The 18073-nt window shown below is 43.2% G+C and overlaps 1 long non-coding RNA gene across 2 annotated transcripts in view; it reads right to left on the minus strand.

The window, feature by feature from the left end:
* The window catches only part of LOC108517869 (uncharacterized), a 52386-nt gene that overhangs the window by 24786 nt on the left and 9527 nt on the right, over positions 1-18073 (minus strand). Inside the window, exons 1-2 of one of the 2 annotated variants that reach the window (XR_001882229.1) lie at positions 16097-16267; positions 166-315 (exon numbers count right to left, since the gene is read on the minus strand). This is a non-coding gene — a long non-coding RNA (uncharacterized LOC108517869). Of the gene's footprint in view, positions 1-165; positions 316-16096; positions 16268-18073 lie in introns of those variants that run through there. The other variant, XR_001882227.1, reaches the window with a different exon arrangement.

Below are 18073 nucleotides of genomic sequence, written 5' to 3' on the forward strand. Positions count from 1 at the left end.
CATTACCCAGGTATCTGGAGGGACAAGATTCCTGTCTGTCCACACGGCAAAACGATGCAATAATAAACACAACAAAGCTGTTGGATAATTCACTCCATGATTTGCTCTGGAAGCTGGCGCTGCTCTGGGCCAAAAACCGGGGTCATGTCTACTCTAAGCAGTTACCAGCAGTCACTCTGTGCTTCTGTGTGACTCTTGGTGTGGGCTCAAGGCTGATATGGAGGCTGGGATGTCACTGAGGTTCCCCAATTTCCACTCTGGCGCTGTCTAACCATACACTCATCCTATGCCAGACACCTGGGTCCTTGAATTGGCCTGCAACCCAAAAGAGAAAAGGTAAAGACTGGTTAACATCATGGCTGAGAGTCTGGGTTCAAATCTCAGCTCCAATACTTCCCAGATGAGTGACCTTGGGAAAGTTACTCAACCTCTCTGACACGCTGTTTCCTCACTTGTAAAATGGAGGTAGGAATAGTGCCTTCCTTCTAGGATTGTTGAATGAAATTGTTCACATAAAGCACTTCTCAGTGCCTGGTGTGTAGTAAGTGCTCAACACATGATCGCTATTGTTCTTATTTATTACAATTAGCAGCAAGGGCCAGGAACACCTGAAGGGGCAGCAAAGATCTGACTCTCCTAGTAGGGGTTCCAGGCCCTAAGACATGCACCATGAGTCGCCTGGCCAGTGCCTGAACAGATGCTACAAAACTGATGTTATTGATGTGCCTCTCCACTCCCCAGCACCCAAACATGCCAGTCTCCTTTATATCTATTATAGGCTGGTGGACCAAATGTCCTAATTCGCCCAGGACAGTCTTTATGCCTGTTGACCTAGGGCAATTACTAATAGCACCCTCTTTCTCTCAAATGAGTCACAGTTATGATGATAAATGATATGGTCAGCCTAGTTATGAATCTCTTAACATCTTTTTTTCTAAACCTTTTCTATCCTGCACCATCTCTTGACAATGAGTTTCATGAGTATATTGAAGTTACTGTGAGAAAGTATTTTTACCAGTCCTGACTTACTGAGATCAATAGTTTTGCCATCTCAGGAGCTGGCAAATGAGTCCATGGTCACCCTAGTCCCATATTGTCCACACTTTATTGTGCTCAGGCTAAAGAGCCTAGCCAGTTAGTCTGTCCTGTACTGATAAGCCTTCTGCATTCCCACTTTCATTTTAGTTGATTTGCTCTGGAAAACGTCCAATGCCACTGGATCTTCTTTAAGAAGCATAACTGAAACTTTACTTTAGGTTTAAGTGAATGAAATAGTCACTCCTTTTATTCCAGGGTTTGGAGTCAGGGGATCTAAGTTTGAGTGCCAGTGCCATCCTTCACACCTGCCTGAGCTCATACAAATCACTTCATCTCTCTGAGCCTCACTTTCCTCATCTTCGTAATGGCAATAATATGTAGATAGTCATGCAATCTACAAATAATGACAGCTTTACTTCTTCCTTTCCAATCTGTATGCCCCTTTTTTCTTGCCTTATTGTACTAGCTGGGTCTTCCAGTACAATGTTAAATAGAAGTGGTGAGAGTGAACACCCTTGCCTCATTCCCACTCTTACAGGAAAAGGGTTTAACATTTTACCACTAAATATGTTACCTGTAGATTTTTCATAGCTGTCCTCATATCAGGTTGAAGAAATCCCCTTCTGGTCCTGGTTTACTGTGAGTGTTGAGTTTTGCCTAATGCATTTTCTATCTATATTGAGATGATTACATATGTTCCCCATATACTGTAACTTATTAAATTATAGTAATTAATTTTCAAATGTTTAAAGAATCTTATATTCTTGAGATAAATCCCATCTATTGCTGGACTCAATTTGCTATATTTTGTTAATAACTTTTGTGTCACTTATTGATACGATGCTATAAGAAAAGTATCTTTTCTCCATTCCTGTATCTGAGAATCAAATGAGATTGTGAATGTTACTATGTTTTGTAGACTGTAAAGTTTCGTCCACATGTGGACTCCAAAGCTGCTGCACCTGCTAACAATGATGGCAAGAAATAGCACAAAGATGACCCTTGCCAAGGCAGCAGCCCGCAGGCAGGTCAGGAATCAGCCTCCACAACTCATTTCCACTCTTACAAATTCAGTCATAACCAATAACTCAGAACCCTCAGCCTGCAAGTCTAGCAAGGATGCCTCCTGGATTTTCCAACAAGGCCTCAATCTTAAATAGTTCCTTCTATTGTCAACCTCATCAGTCATGTGTCCTGATTTTGAGTTTAAGAGTATTTTTCCCTGAGTGCATTGACTTATTCTTGCCCACAGGAAGCTCATCTGCCACTTTCCTGATGACTCAAGTAGACTCAAAACATTTTCCCACAATCTGGCCAAACTCAGGAAATGGTAGGGCTTATGATATGCATATTGTTTCAATACATCTGTAAAGATTTTAGTCTTTACTTAGGAACTCATGAAATTTAAAGTCAAGGGAGGTGTTTCAATTTTGACAAAAGTCACTGAAAGTATCCGATGTTGTACATTTCTTGCATAATCCTGCATGTTCTGTCTTTGGTTTATTGGCAAATCTGGGTCTAAGTGCAGGATACATAGCAGAAAGTAAGCTGGAAAAGGCACTGGCCCCCTGAGTCCAGTCTAGTTTTGTTCGGATTCTTTTTTTGTTTGTTTGTTTGTTTTTAGAAGCAAGGTTCCACTTTATTACCCAGCTAGAGCACAGTGGTTCTATCTTAGCACACTGCAATCTCAAGCTCCTGAGCTCAAGTGATCCTCCTGCCTCAGCCTCCTCAGTAACTGGGGCTACAGGCGCATGCCACCATGCCTGGTTACTTTTGTATTTTTTTATTTTTTATATTTTTAATGATGGAGACTCAATATGTTGCCAATGCTGGTCTCGAACTCCTGGCCTCAAGCAATCTTCCCACCTCAGCCACCTAATGGCTTATGGATTACAGGTATGAGCCACTGTGCCCATCCCTGATATCTTCTGTTAAAATGCTACCTCTGGGAGGAGGTAAGAAATTAACTGAACAGCTTTACTAAATGTCTTTTGTCAAATATAGTAGAGCTGAAAAATACACCAGCACCCAATAAACAGAAGTTCATAGCAAAGGAGGAAATATTTTTCCCCAAAATTAAAGCCATAACTGGCAGTTCTTAGAAAAATCATTACTCCCAGCTAATATGCTCCCCAAAAGTTTAATAAACAAACAAAACCACCCATCATTGTGGACCAAGAGTTTCTGAAAAATTTACCTAACATTAGAAGTTCAAGTATGAAATGTCGCAGACATTAACTTTGGAAGTAAGTATAGCACTATTAAGTGGGCAGAACTCTCTGCCATAATGTGGGTCACAAACTACCACAGTCTATAAGATCACATTTCTGTTTCACACAAGATCTTTCACAATAGAACAACTTAGAATCTTCACATGAAGAGCATGACTTACATGCTGTATGCTTCGTGACATTCTTTCAAGTTTGGTTTCCTTGGGACGGTAGAGAAAAATCCATCAACAGTGCAGTGAGACATCACTTCAGGCCACAGGGAGCTTTCAGATGGGAAAAGATGAAGATACCCAACCAGTACAGAAAAGTTCCTGGTGAGTGTTTTCCAGTACACGGCAGGTGCTCAGTGAATGATTCCCGGTGATGACCACCTCCCCCCTTACCCCTGTGGCAGTGAAGGCACCAGGTAAAATTGGCGAGCCTCTGATGATTCAGTCATTCATTCAATAACTATTGATTCGACTGTCTGGCCGAAAGCTAAGCCACATGACAAAGAGACCAAGTATAGTGGCTTAAAGACACACAGGTTTATTCTGCACTCATGGAACATTTCAAGGCAAATGGTCCAGGCTGGTGGAAGCTCTGCCACATGTGGTCATTTAGGCCCATGTCTGTCCATACAGTTGCTCTGCCACCCTCCAGAGTGTGTCCTTGTCTGCACAGTCAGGCTGATCATGGGCACTGCCATGCTCCTGTCCTCAGGAGGGAAAAGCGGGTACATGTCTAGGGCTGGGGAATGCCTTCTGAGCAAATGAGGCAGAAGCTAAACACATCATTTCCTCTCCCGCTCTTCAGGTGATGACTTAGCCACCCAGCAGCACAGCCACAAGGGAAGCTGGGACGTGTGGTCTAGCTGGGCATCTAGCAATGCCAGCAATACCAGCTTAGAGCAGGGTCTCCGGCAAGGCCCAGATGACTGAAGTACCTGCTCCCATGGAGTTTCTAGTCAGGTGGGGAAGCACAGAGATAGGTAAAGAAGTCATGACCAAATATAAAGGCCCAGGAGAGAACGACAATGCTGCTGTAATAAAGACTGATATGGAGTGAGACAATACAGAAGGGTTTGTAGGAAGCCAGTGTAGACCAGGTGGTCAGGTAAGGGTTAAGCTGAGACCTAAAGGGGAGGAATTCATGGTTGCATGCCAAAACAAACAAACAAACAAACAGAAAAGAAAAGAAAAGAATGTACTAGACAGAAATACCTGACGCACAAAGTCCCTGGAGGCAGAAATTTGGGCATGTCTGAGGCCAGACCAGAGAGTGGGGCTGGAGCAGAGCGAGGCTGGGAGGAGAAGAGCAAGGCTGGGAGGGGAAAAGCAAGTCTGGGAGGGGAAGAGCTTCAAGCCAGGCATGCAAGAAGAGCAGGGCAGGATCCCAAAGGTCCTCGAAGGCCTGGGTGAGGAAACCGGATATCTGAAATGCAACGGGAAGGCAGGTTACAGGACATGATTTACATTTTTAAAGATCCTGTGGCCGCTGTAAGGAGAATGCAGCCATCTGTGTAATCCACCTGTTATTCTGAGAAGGGAACTCTAGAGCCTAGAAAGTGAAGGTTTAAATCTCGCCTCTAAAGAATATTTTTAAGATGAGAAGTGAATCCCTGGTAGCCGAGGCTGCTTTGGGTTTTCAGAGGGTCTTCTGAGACCAGCCATCCAGGACAGCGGCCTGAGGCCATGATCCAAAGTCCAGAGCCTTCAAACCAGCTTTGCTGGAAGAAAGATGAGGTGAGAAGCAGGTTGTGGGAGGGGTAGTGATGGGTTTATGTCTAAGCCACTTCTTATCTCCAGCAGAGGTGCTGCTTATACTTTTGGATTGCAAGTTTGTTTACTTGACTTGAAAATGCAGGTAGCTGGGTTGCAAAAGTCGGTTTCTCTCCAGGATATAGGATACAAAAAGCAGAAATACAAAAAGTAGAAACACCTTTTCTGGTTTTGTTTATCTTAATATGAAAAATAATTGTGATATACATCACACACCGGGGCCTGTCGTGGGGTGGGGGGCTGGGGGAGGGATAGCATTAGGAGAAATACCTAATGTAAATGATGAGTTAATGGGTGCAGCACACCAACACAGCACATGTAAACCTATGTAACAAACCTGCACGTTGTGCACATGTACCCTAGAACTTGAAGTATAATAAAAAATACATTAATTAATTAAAAAATATAAAAAGAAAAAATATATAGATTTATTTGTAACACAATGGTAGGCAAATACATCTAGATTGTCTACATCTTTTAAAATGCAGTCTTGGATTTACAAGTACATGCAGATGTCAATGATACCTGGCATAGTTTTTACTAGTTTACAAAGTCATTGCTTACATTACCTTATACAGGTACTTGGTTGGATTGAATTTTCTATAAATGACTCTTAATAAGTAAATGAGATCAATGGACTAAAAACTGAAATTTGTAAACATCTCCATCACCTATTCATGCATCACAAGCACTTAGTCTTTAAAAAAAATTAGTAGGCCCTGATGATTCAAAAGACCTTGATTTCTTGAGCCCTTCATTTGTAAAATGGTGACAAATTTGGATGAAATGCTGCGTGTTGGCAATACTGAACCCTTGCAGATAAAGGGTTATTTCAAACCTTTCTTACGAGAGTATACATGCAAACTGTGTTCGTGTTAACTCAAATTCTAAATTAGTTGCAGTGTGAACTAATCATTTCAAGCATTAAAGCTTGGCCTTGGGATGAAATTAAAGGAGAAACATTTAGGCAGCATCATTGGAGAATTACCCTCAAAGTAAGATCACTAAATCCATAAATATTTTCCTAAGGGAAAAAGTGAAAGTATCATCAGTTTCTAATTTTAAATAGAAAAAAAAAGTAGCCTGTGGACCACAGGAAACAGCCTTGTGTCAGAACACTGAATTATGTTTTCTCTACCTCTCCTTTTCATTGTAACTAATAATTCCTAATATAGTCAATTAAGACATATAAAAGAGAAATCTGCAGTTTAAGTCTCTGATTTATCATCCACAGAACAACCGAAGTAACTTCTGGGATGGGGGTATTACCTGGGTATCTATGCCCCAAATATACAAACCCCAACATGGCAGTTATTTCTAAAAATTGGTGCACAAAAAAATGGGCTGGGTGCAGTAACTCATGCCTGTAATCTCAGAACTTTGGGAAGTCGAGCCAGGAGGACTGCTTGAGCCCAATATTTCAAGATCAGCCTGGGCAAATTAGCAAGATCCCATCTCTATTTTTTAATTATTAATTTTTTTTTAATTTTAGAAAGACATATTTTAAAAATGAGTGTAAGAGGAGCAATGCAGGAGGGAGAGAATGAAACGAAAACAGCCGAAGACAAAGCAGTAGAGAACAGCACTTACAGACCACTCCTGACTCACCCCTGGAAAACATTCACTCAGGTGTTTGCTGGGGATCACACCTCCCTTCCACCCAGACATCCATTCAATCATCTAAAACATTTACTGAACTGGACACAGAGCTGGGCCCTGAGACTACAAACATGAGTCAGACATGGTCCCTACCCTCCAGGAAATCACAGTCTTTCCAAAGTACAGACACAAAAATGAAGGTCTGAAAAGAGCTCTAAGAAGAAAGTGTTGAGTGCTGAGCGAGCCAGGAAGAGGAGGCTGTTCCTTTGCCTGTGAGGACAGGCTGGAATTGGCCGACCCTGAATGAGGAGTATGCTTTCCCCAAGCAGCAAAGAGGCGAGGACGCGGAGCTGCTGGGGAGGGTCACAGGAGAGGAAGCTCTGGGCGAAGGTGAGCGCTGGGCTGCGAATAACCTGAGCAACAGACTGAGCAGTTAGGCTACATTCTGCAGCCAGAGAGGACCCGCAGCAACTTTTAAATCAGAGGAGTGGCATGATGGCGTCTGGGTTTTGGAAAGGCCAGTGGCAGCAGCATGAATCGTACGACCTTAGGACATGCCCTGGGCAGATGATCCTCTTCCCACAGGCAGCTATCCTCAACGTGAGGGCCTTTCTCTGTTCTACATCAGTGACTTCATCCTGGGGTACAACAACTGCCTGTACTCACAGATTCTGGGAATCATTTAATGGGCACAGTGAGGATGCCTCATCCAGGACCTCAGTAGGAAATACCCAAAGGATTTTGGTATTTGACTGGAGTGACTCCATGACTAGGAGCTGGAATCATCTGCAGTCTGGCGTGGGATGGCTCAAAGTCCAGGACTGCTGGCTGGAGTTCCTCACAAGGACATGCTCAAAACTCACGCCCAGTGCATCTCACAGGGAGTCAAAAATCTGGAAGCTCAGTGTGTTTTAGTATCTTATGTCTGAGAGAGGGATCTGTAAAAGGATTGCTTGCCATATTTACCTATTCTTGTTTTATTTCTTACTGCATTATTTAGCTGTGTCCTCCATAAAAGAGGTCTCCAAGATGTGACCTGGTCATCCCTTTTCAACCTCAGCTCCCACCTACATACCCCAAACTCTGCAGCAACCAGTTGCTTGAAATTGCCCATAACTCTATCCTTTTGCCCATCTTGCCTTTTCACAGACTGTTTCCTCCACCCAGAATGCCCCCTACATGCCTGACAACCTCCTACTTCCCTTTCACGATTCAACCCTAACATATTCTGGTCTCATAAGCCTTTGCTGAGACCCCAGGTGTAGTTGTGCCTTCCTCCTTCCTGCACCCCTACACCTGGTGTTCTGTTCTGTTCTATACTTAGCACTCTGCTGTAATTAATTGTCTTTACAACCACCTCTCTCACTAGCCTATGAGTCCTCAAAATTCTTGAAGGGTGGAGAATCTGTTATTCTTCTTTGTCATCTCTCCAGCTCTCAAACATAGTAAGCACATCGGTGATGTTTAACCAATGTGGACTTTTCATAGTGACTTTCAAGATAACCTTCATGTTTTTACAGCATTTTATAAGGCTTATATTAAGAAAGCCCTCTTCAGCCTGGGCAACATAGTGAGACTTTATCTCTACAAATAATTTTAAAATTAGCCAGGTATGGTGGCACATGCCTATAGTCCCAGCTACTCGGGAGGCTAAGGCAGGAAAATTGGTTGAGCCGCAAGGATTAGAGTCTATAGTGATCCATGACTGTACCATTTGCTGTACTCCAGCCTGGGCAACAGAGCAAGACCCCATTTCTGGGGGTTAAAAAAAAAAAGGAAAGAAAAGTCCTCTTAACATCTCATCATCTACATGCAACAGTCCTGCATGTATTGGCCCCATTTAGAGATGAGAAAACAGGAATTCAGAGGCATGTGGTGATTTGCCCAAAGACACTGACCAAGAAAGTGACAGAGCTAAGACTTCTTTTCCTCTGCCATCTGATCTACTCAGAGGTCTTGGATAACATGGTGCCACAGAGTGCCCAACCTCAAGTTCAAAGACTTACTTTGGACATAGTTTCTTTCCACTGCCTAGAGCTGTACCTGCTCCTCTGCATACCTCAGTCCCATTGGTTTCTGTTTGAGCACCATTTGCTGGGGCAAGCCCAAGGGCAGGACTCTCAGAACCAGCGCAAAGGGGAACTGTGGGAAATCATTCAGGGTGGCCTCGGGAAGCCTGACTCAAGTTGAAACTGTGATCAAGTCAGTGAGCTAAGGCTGCAGTCGGGACTGCAGTGGAAGCAGGAGGGATGAGATCTTGAATTCTTTCTTTTGCAGCCCTGTCCCTGACATCACTTTGTGTAGCAAAGCTTATATTAGAGTCCTTGTCCTACTGAAATCACTATAAAATCAGATCTATCAGAGCCCAAATTAATGAGATTTCTAGGTGTTTATGAGTTATCTTCATTTTAATTTAATTTATTTTTCAAACAGGAAATATATTTAGAGTTTGAAATTCCAAAGGCACAAGAAGATATACAGTAAAAATTGTCCTTCCCACTTTTGTCTCTCACCACCAATTTCCTTTCTACAAAGGTATTTCATGAATATTCAATGAAATACATGCATTTATATATGCATACATATATATACACACACATATTCTTTTTCTCTCATTTTTTTATGAAGGGCAGACTATTTATACACTGTTCTACATCTTGATTTCCTTTTCTGCTTAACAATATGTCTTGGGATTCCCTCCATACCAGCACACAAAGAGGTGTCTCCATCATTTTTACAGCTGTACTGGATCCCATTGTATGGCTGTGCCAAAATTTGTTTAACCAGTTCCCGGTTGAGGGGCATTTATTTTGTTTCCCATCTGTTGCTATTATAAATAATGTTGCAATGAATAACCTTACAGATACATCATTTTGTTCACATGGGAGTATATCCATAAGCCAGATTCATAGACTTGCAACTGCTGGATCAAAGAGTGTGTGCGTTTGTAATTTCAATGGGGAGTGTTCCAAATGACCTTCCACAGACTTTGTACTAATTTAAAATCCTACCAGAGTTGTACAAGAGGGTCTTTTTTCCCCACAGAAACCTCTTTTGTACATAAACCATCAGGGATAATCTAAGGATTCAAAGAAGTCATGAAGAACAAACAACTCTTCTGAATTTAAAAAATAAAGGTGGGGTGGCGGGAAATGCAAATGAAAACCACAGTGAAATAAGGGGGAAAAACATGCAATGAGATACCACTTCACACCCACAAGGATGGCTATAATCAAAAATAAACAAAAAATAAGTGTTGGTGAGCACGGAGACATTGGAATCTTTCGTATTGCTGGTGAGAACGTACAATGGAGCAGCTACTATGAAAATCAACTAGGTGGTTTCTCAAACAGTTAAATATAAAATTACCATAGGACCCAACAATTCCATTCCTGGGTATATACCCAAAAGAATCAAAAGCAGGTACTTCAGCAAATACCTGTACACAAATGTTCATAGCAACATTATTCACAATCGCCATAAGGTAGAAACAATCCAAATATCCGTCAAGGGATGAATGGATAAGCAAAATGTGATATGTACCTACAATAGAATATTACTCAGCCATAAAAATGAATGAAATTCTGATACATGCTACAAAATGGAAGAACCCCCAAAACCAATTTCATTTACATGAAACATTCAGAGCAAGTAAATCCAGAGTCAGAATGCAGACTGATAGATGCCAGGAGCTGAGGAGTCAGGGAAATGGGGAGGGATTACTTAGTGGGTGGATGTTTCCTTTGGGGATGATGAAAATGTTTTGAAACTAGATACAAGTAGTGGTTGCACACATTGTGAATGTACTAAATGCCACTGAATTATAGTTTAAAATGGATAATTTGTATTGTGTAAATTTCACCTCAACCAAGAAGAAAAAAGGAAAAAATAAAAGCAGAGGTGTGTTCATGTCACTGTTCCCAGTATTCTTGGTTGCTGACTTTCTGAATACACCACTTTGTGATCCTCTTCCAGTTCAGTCTGTCTACAGAGGGCCCCCTAGGATGGTTATAGACATCTGCTAAAAGCATATGCCAGGCAATGAGCCTCAGGCTTTTTATGCATTTTCCCATGAATTCTTCACCACAACCCCGTGAAATATCATTATCTTCATTTTTTTTTTTTTTTTTTTGAAATGGAGTCTCGCTCCATTGCCCAGGCTGGAGTGCTTACTTCAGGCATGATCTTGGCTCACCACAACCTCCACCTCCTGGGTTCAAGTGATTCTCCTGCCTCAGCCTCCTGAGTAGCTGCCCGGCTAATTTTTGTATTTTTATAGAGATGGGGTTTCACCATGTTGGCCAGGCTGGTCTTGAACTCCTGACCTCAGGTGATCCGCCCGCCTCGGCCTCCCAAAGTGCTGGGTTTACAGCGTGAGCCACCATGTCCGACCCATTATCTTCATTTTACAGATGAAGAAACTGGGATTTGGAGAGTGCAAGTAGCTTGCCCAATGTTACTCAGCTGGAAAGGAGCAAAGGGCGACTCCAAAGCCAAGCTCTTTCCATTAAGCAGCCAGCCTAAATGTTTTACCCACCTCAGCAAGAGTCAAGAGACAGCAGGCCCTTGCCACTCCGCAGGTCATTCCTAATAACTCAGTGACCTGGGCTCTGGGCCAGCCTACTCCTCTGGGAAGCACACAGCTTCTTCTCCTTCTGGGACCCTCTGTATCCAGCTCACCACAGGCATTTCCCTGAAGCCCAGCTCTGTCCCTTTCTTGCCCTCCTATTTAACATAGTGAATGAGTTCAAGGCATCCCATAAATGCTACATGAATTAAATTGATCTCAGTAGGTTGGAGCCAGTGCAATAAAAAGAATTCATCGTGCTCTGGCTTTGGCATAATCTGAATTACATTGTTTGAATAAAGTAACCTCATTTATTTCTGCTGTGACAGAAAGAATGAGAGCTTTGACGCTACACAGACCAAGCTGCAAATCCTGGGTCTGCCACTCCCCTGCTTTGTGTTCTTGGAGCCACAGTTTACTCATCCACAAAATGGGGTTGCAAGCTTGTAAGGAGGGTTTGACAGCACACTGTAAGAAAATGCCTAACATACTTCATTCAAAAAATATTCATTAAGGACCTACTATGTACAAGGCAGCATGCTGTTTTTCTTTTAAAGTAGTTTTTTAATGTGCTTATGACAAATACAACCCCTGAATTCAAGAAACTTCCATTTCAATGGAAGAAATAGACATTACATCATTACATAACTAATTGTGAATGAGGGGCCTGACCTATCTGGCGGGGGATTGTCCAGAGGCTTTTTGAGGAAGTGACGTCAGAGTTGAGATTGAAGGGTAAGTAGGTGTAGGCTTGGGGGGCGGGGGGTTGTTCCAGCAGAGGGCACAGTGGGTACAAAGGCCGTGAGGAAGAAACGAACTAACAGGGGACCAGTGTGCCTGGGCCTAGACATCCAAGGGGAGAGGGGGAGGAGACGGTTATCACTCATTGCCAAACAGAGTAGCCCACCTTGCTTTCCTCATCCCTGCAACCAACCTTCTGTCTCTCAGTGACCTCCCAGCTGGTCCTCCTGCTTACTTCAGTGTGCCCCTGCAGCTCATTCTCAGGACACAGCCACATCCAGGGGCAATCCAGGGGCCAAGCATGGTGGCTCATGCCTGTAATCCCAGCACTTTGGGAGGCCAAGATGGGCAGATTACTTGAAACCAGGAGTTCGAGACCAGCCTGGCCAACATGGTAAAACCCCGTCTCTACTAAAAATACAAAAATTGGCCGGGCATGGTGGCGCACACCTGTAATCCCAGCTACCCGGAAGGCTGAGGCACGAGAATCCCTTGAACCCAGGAGGCAGAGGTTAGAGTGAGCCAAGATCATGCCACTGCACTCCAGCCTGGGTGATGGAGTGAGTCTGTCTCAAAAAAATAAAAAATAAAAAAATAAAGAAGCAATCAGGGTCAGGTCACGCTCCACTTAATGCCCTTCAAGGGCTGCCTGTTATTTCTAGGAGACTCTCAGACCAGCGTCCCTCATGTGGCTCTGCACGAAAGAGTACCTTCACTGCCAGCCCCAGGAAGGCTGCAGGGCCTTAAGCTCTTCTAAGGAAACCTGCCCCACCCACAGGTGGAACGGGAGGGAAACAGGCAGACTGGGGAACACCTGTTCATACAGACCATTTATCTACAGGCGAATACCCCTTAGCACTTGCTCAGTCACTAAATTTGGCTGATGATCATCAGCATATCGCACATGGGATATGCACCTGGCTTGAGAGTCTACATTTTCCTCTATTTGGTTAGTGGTGTCCTTTCCTTAAATAAAGCATTTTCAACTTTGCCTGAGGAAGGAACTTCTCACCGTAATGCAGTTGTGCCCTTCTTTTCTTGCAATGACCAGATGCTCTGTTTTTCTGGTTATTACTATTTTAACCACATGAGCCCCAGTCACAGTGTACCCCTCTATTCTGGGAGCACCTCCAGCTTGGCAACACCCTGACAGGGTCAAGCTATAACATTTTCAGATGGAGACAGGCGATAATCCCTGTGCCTTTGACTGTCATAGGCACAGAGCCTGAACAGTGGTCATGAAGCCCTCTGGGATCTTACCATTAACCAGACAGGGTTCCAGCTATGTAGGAAATAACCCACTGGCATGGACAAAAAAAAAAAAAAAAAGGAAATGAAATGGTCTGGTTGTCATTTTCTTATTCCGCACAAATGACCAAAGGCCTTCTCCCCGGGGATTCTCTCATGTTGAAATTCATGAGACAACATGCACATGGGGTAAGAAGCAGTGTAGAAACAATTCGTGCTCACCAAATGCTCTCTTCATTTCCCAGCCTACCTTGCTGTTGGGAGTCAGGTGACTCATTCCAGCCTATGGGCTGTGGGAGAAGTTCTGTAGGTTATTTCCAGGCAGAGGCAGTCAAAATACAACCTGTTGATGGATCTCATCTCTCTCTCTTCCCCCACTGTGGTCTCTCTGAAAGCCACCCACTCCTGAGAGCATAGCTGCAAGATGGGACAGAGATGCCCAACACACATCCGACTTTACAGGAACAAGAAATGAACTTTTACTGCATAATGCTGCTGAGATTTCAAGACTTATGTGTTACCACAGCACAGTCTAGCCTAGCCCAATTCATTCATACTCTGAGCCTCACGCTGCACAATTATAGGTAGGAAGCACTGAAAGGTAAGAAACGGTCCTGCTTTCAAGAAGTTTACAGTCTGGATGGGGAGATGAGGTAGGCAGAAATTCCATGCTAAATGCTAAAGTTCAGGCCACAGGCATAGACAGCATTGAAACAGAACTAGCCCCCAGTGCAAAGGAAAGTTTACATGGGAGGTAAAAGCACAGGATGACAGGCAAACAGGTAAGACCTGCAGAAATACAATTTTATTGAACAACAGGTATAAGTGTAGTGATAAGGCAATCCTGAGTAGGCATGCTAACTTCTTCTAACTTTGCAACAGAGTATTTAGAAATATAAAGAAAAATAGAATAACATACTGAAAGCTTATTCCACTGATGACCCAGCTTTCACAACTATCATTGCTTGCCAGTGTGGTTTTTATTTACTCCATGCCTTCCTTTTCCGTAATATTTTGTCAGTTATATAATAACCAGTTGTAGGCAAATGTCCCCAGTTATTTAAATATACATTGCATATCTTTTCAGTTCATTTTTTCAAATTAGGACCTAAACAAGTTCTGAACATTGAATCTTGTTGATATGTCCTTAAAATCTGATTTTGGCTATAATAGTTTACCCATACACACGTTTTTAAATGCCATTTATACACATTAACTTTATAAACACAAAGTAATGTGTTTTTAAGGCCCTGTCTACTCTGTTCTCACAAAAGGGCAAAAGAAATCTTGTAAACATCAGCTGAAATACCAGGAGTCACAAAATCGTATTGGGTTTGCAGAGGCCAGGTAATAAAATGTATTGTCAGACTGCATGTGGCAAACAGACATGACATGTGGCCCCCTAGGGGAGTCAGACCTGAGCCCAGATGGGCCTTTCAGAAAGCACCTTCCCCAAAAGGAGAGGTCACACAGGACATGTGTCCATCTGCTTAGCCACTGGGATACCTGTAGGTGCCATCCCAAGAGGGAACTACAGCGAAGGTTGTGATCCATCAGATAAAGTAGAGACTGGCCTGTGACTCTGATGCCTATCTTTGACATCTCACCAGGAAGACAGGCCTTCTGTGAAGCAGCAGCCAGGAAAGGTATCTGGCCCATGAATCTGGAAAGGAGTGACTGCCCTTGAGCCTGTGCGTTTGGTATCACAACTGCAACACTCCCACCCGGAGCAGCAGGTCCCTCACACAAGACAGTTCACGGCCAGATTCCAAATTCAGACGATCACTATTTACTGTTTTTGAAGAATTGGGAAAGACTTTGGAATCTGAGAGCAAGAGAGAGACAAAGAGTGAGGGACAAACAGAGACAGAGACCAGAGGACAAGAGTCAGGAAACATCCACCCACGCACCCGCCCCTCCTCACAGGAAAAAGGCAAAGGCGGCAGGAAGGAGCCGGAGGAAGGGCCAGGCACACAGTGAGGATGCGGGAGACAGCAGAGCCAAGCAGAGTGGAGGCAAACACCGCCTTTTCAATTCTGACATCTCTCTGAACACTATCCCTCCAAAAACAAGCCGCTCCAAAAGAAACTAACAGGTAAGCCTCGACCTCAGCCTTCGCTGTTACACAAAGAACACTTCCTAGCCAGTGCTGCTGAACTGCCTGTGCAGCGATCCCAGGATGGGTTTGAACAACCAGCCTTTGTTCTATTTTCCCTGGCTACAGTGGAAATGAGCAGGAGCAACTGACACAACAGCATGTCAGATGTGGATTATTGGTTTAGAAGGAGACCCAGATTCCAGAAACCCCACCAAAGAGGCAGTGGAAATGTCTGAGGAGAAAACAGAAGGCTGCAGCTGGGTCACATGCCAATTAAGTGGGCTGTTTGGAGAGGCATGTAAATGATCAAAAGCATTTGGGACCCTCTCCCATCAGTCACAAAAGATGCTTAAGGCCAATTCCTTTGAATGCTGTTCTAGCAGTGGTCTCATACAATACATCTTAAGGAACATTTATACTGTGTTCACTGTGCATTCAACTGTGGCCACTTCAAAGGTTTAGCCAAGTATTTTATGGCCATGGTAAAGGGTTCTTATTGATTTAAATTACAAGCTTGGCTCCTGTCAGCTCCACTTGAGGGCAAAAATGCAATAAAATATCCCACAGCACAAGAGACAGACATATCACATTGAAAATCTTAAGAGATCCTTTTCACTATAATCACTCTAAATGATATTTATTTATACAGGCAAGGTTATCAGAGAGATTTGTCTACAGTCTTTAGGCTTTAAGGGTTTCTCTCAGTTTGGGCATTTGCTTTTTTAAAAATCTAATTCTGACCTAGGCCATGAAAAGGTCAGAAGTACATGCTGCCGCCCCTCACTCAGTCTCCCACCACTCCCCAGCTACTCACAAAATGGCTTGTTCCAAGAATAATGACGTTGACATACTAGCCATCACGGCTGAAGGATTATGATTTTCAGTCCTCCTATCATTTGCATATCCAGCAGGCCAGACTCAGATGAACGAGAGGTGTCAAGGTATGAATGACAAGCCTATCAAGGCGATGGAAGGCTGTCTCAGGATTAACTGTCAGGGAGACAAACTTCACTCTGGAGACAGAGACAAGAACAAGCTTTCTATTGGAAGACTCTAAAATTGAGAGGGATTCAAAAGCTGTCAATATGAAACGTTGCTTATGCTACTCGCTAATCCGTGATGATCGGCACAAAAGAAGTTGCCTTATGCTAAGAAGGGAGAAAACCAAAGCAGCAGGCTCTGGTCCGCTTCATTCCCGGTTTCTTCATAACAATTTGCCTGAAACATACTCAAGATGGAGCTAACCCCCAGACATACACAGAAAATAGCAAATGACTATTAGGTATCTGACATTTGAAATAACATGTTTCTGGAGGGTTGGCATTACAAGAGTCATTTCACTTCAAAATGTTATTCCTAATGTAGTTTTTTAAAATTCATAAGAGGCACTTGCTAGAATTTAGTGTAGCACTAAAGTCACTCAAAAGACAGAGGTCAAATTCATTTCATTTCTTTTATGTTTTCTTCTCTCTGCTAGATGAAATAAATGATTAAGCCTAGAACACTTGGCAGTTCAGCGAATGTGCTCCGTGGCACCATTACAAGATCGATTTTCTCAATACAGGAGTCTTTCTAGGGTGCACATTGCTTAGCTGACATCTGTCGCCGTTGTCATGGCAGCGCTCTCTCCAGCATAGTGAGAGGTCAGGCCTGACAGGGAAGGCCTCGCCAGCCCTACCCCAGTCACTTCAAGGTTAACAGCCAATGGACCAAAGAAATAGGCAATTATAGTACAGTCAATTCCGGTTAAGGAAATATCTGAGAAGTAAATATGTCTGATAAGTGAATGGAAATGAAACAGCCAATGCTATTGATGCAATCCCATAATATCAATGCCTTTTTGTGGTTCAGTTTGGCTGTGCCTTGTAAAATTTTCATGCTCAAAGAAATCTAGCAAGAGAGAGGATAAGCAAAACTTCATTTTGCAGCCATTAGCCTCTGTACTTGAAGAATAGAATTCCCACAGATGAGTAGATGAACAGCAGAAGAGCAGAGCTTCTTGCCAGAAAAAGTGCAAAGAAAATCCCCAGGGTCTCCATCCCCTGTTGGTTTAGTCCCTGCTATTTCCAGCTGCATGTCTGTCTAAAGAAGATTCTTAGGATTTCAAAGGAAATTGACTTTTAAATAATATGTCTCATTGCCACCTCATCCTTACTAAATTCATTACTTATCAGAATGAAGGTCCTTCGTATAATTTCAACAACTCTGAAAAACAGCAAATTATTCCAAAAAATTCCAAATCACCAACATGTTGAAATTGCTAATTTCTAATGATAAACGTTTCCTCTAAAGCATAACTTTTGACAGAAAACATATTTTTATAACAGACATTCTTTGAAAAGAATTTAAAAAATGACAGGTGGAACTAAAACATAAAGATTTTCAATTATAAGTTGCATACCCTGGAAATTCAGTTACTGACAATGTCTGCAGGTAGTAAAACTTGAAATTCATTATGGTAGATACATTCATATTATCCACTCCTGATTAAACCTTGCAGTTAGTACAAAGAGAGCTTTAGGTTTCATTAGACGCCTGAAAGAATGGCAATGACGGCCGGGCGCGGTGGCTCAAGCCTGTAATCCCAGCACTTTGGGAGGCCGAGACGGGCGGATCACGAGGTCAGCAGATCGAGACCATCCTGGCTAACACGGTGTGACCCCGTCTCTATTGAAAAATACAAAAAACTAGCCGGGTGAGGTGGCGGGCGCCTGTAGTCCCAGCTACTCGGGAGGCTGAGGCAGGAGAATGGCGTGAACCCAGGAGGCGGAGCTTGCAGTGAGCTGACATC

Source organism: Rhinopithecus bieti, unplaced genomic scaffold (assembly GCF_001698545.2).
Source record: "Rhinopithecus bieti isolate Rb0 unplaced genomic scaffold, ASM169854v2 scaffold_40559, whole genome shotgun sequence".
Taxonomy (NCBI): Eukaryota; Metazoa; Chordata; class Mammalia; order Primates; family Cercopithecidae; genus Rhinopithecus; species Rhinopithecus bieti.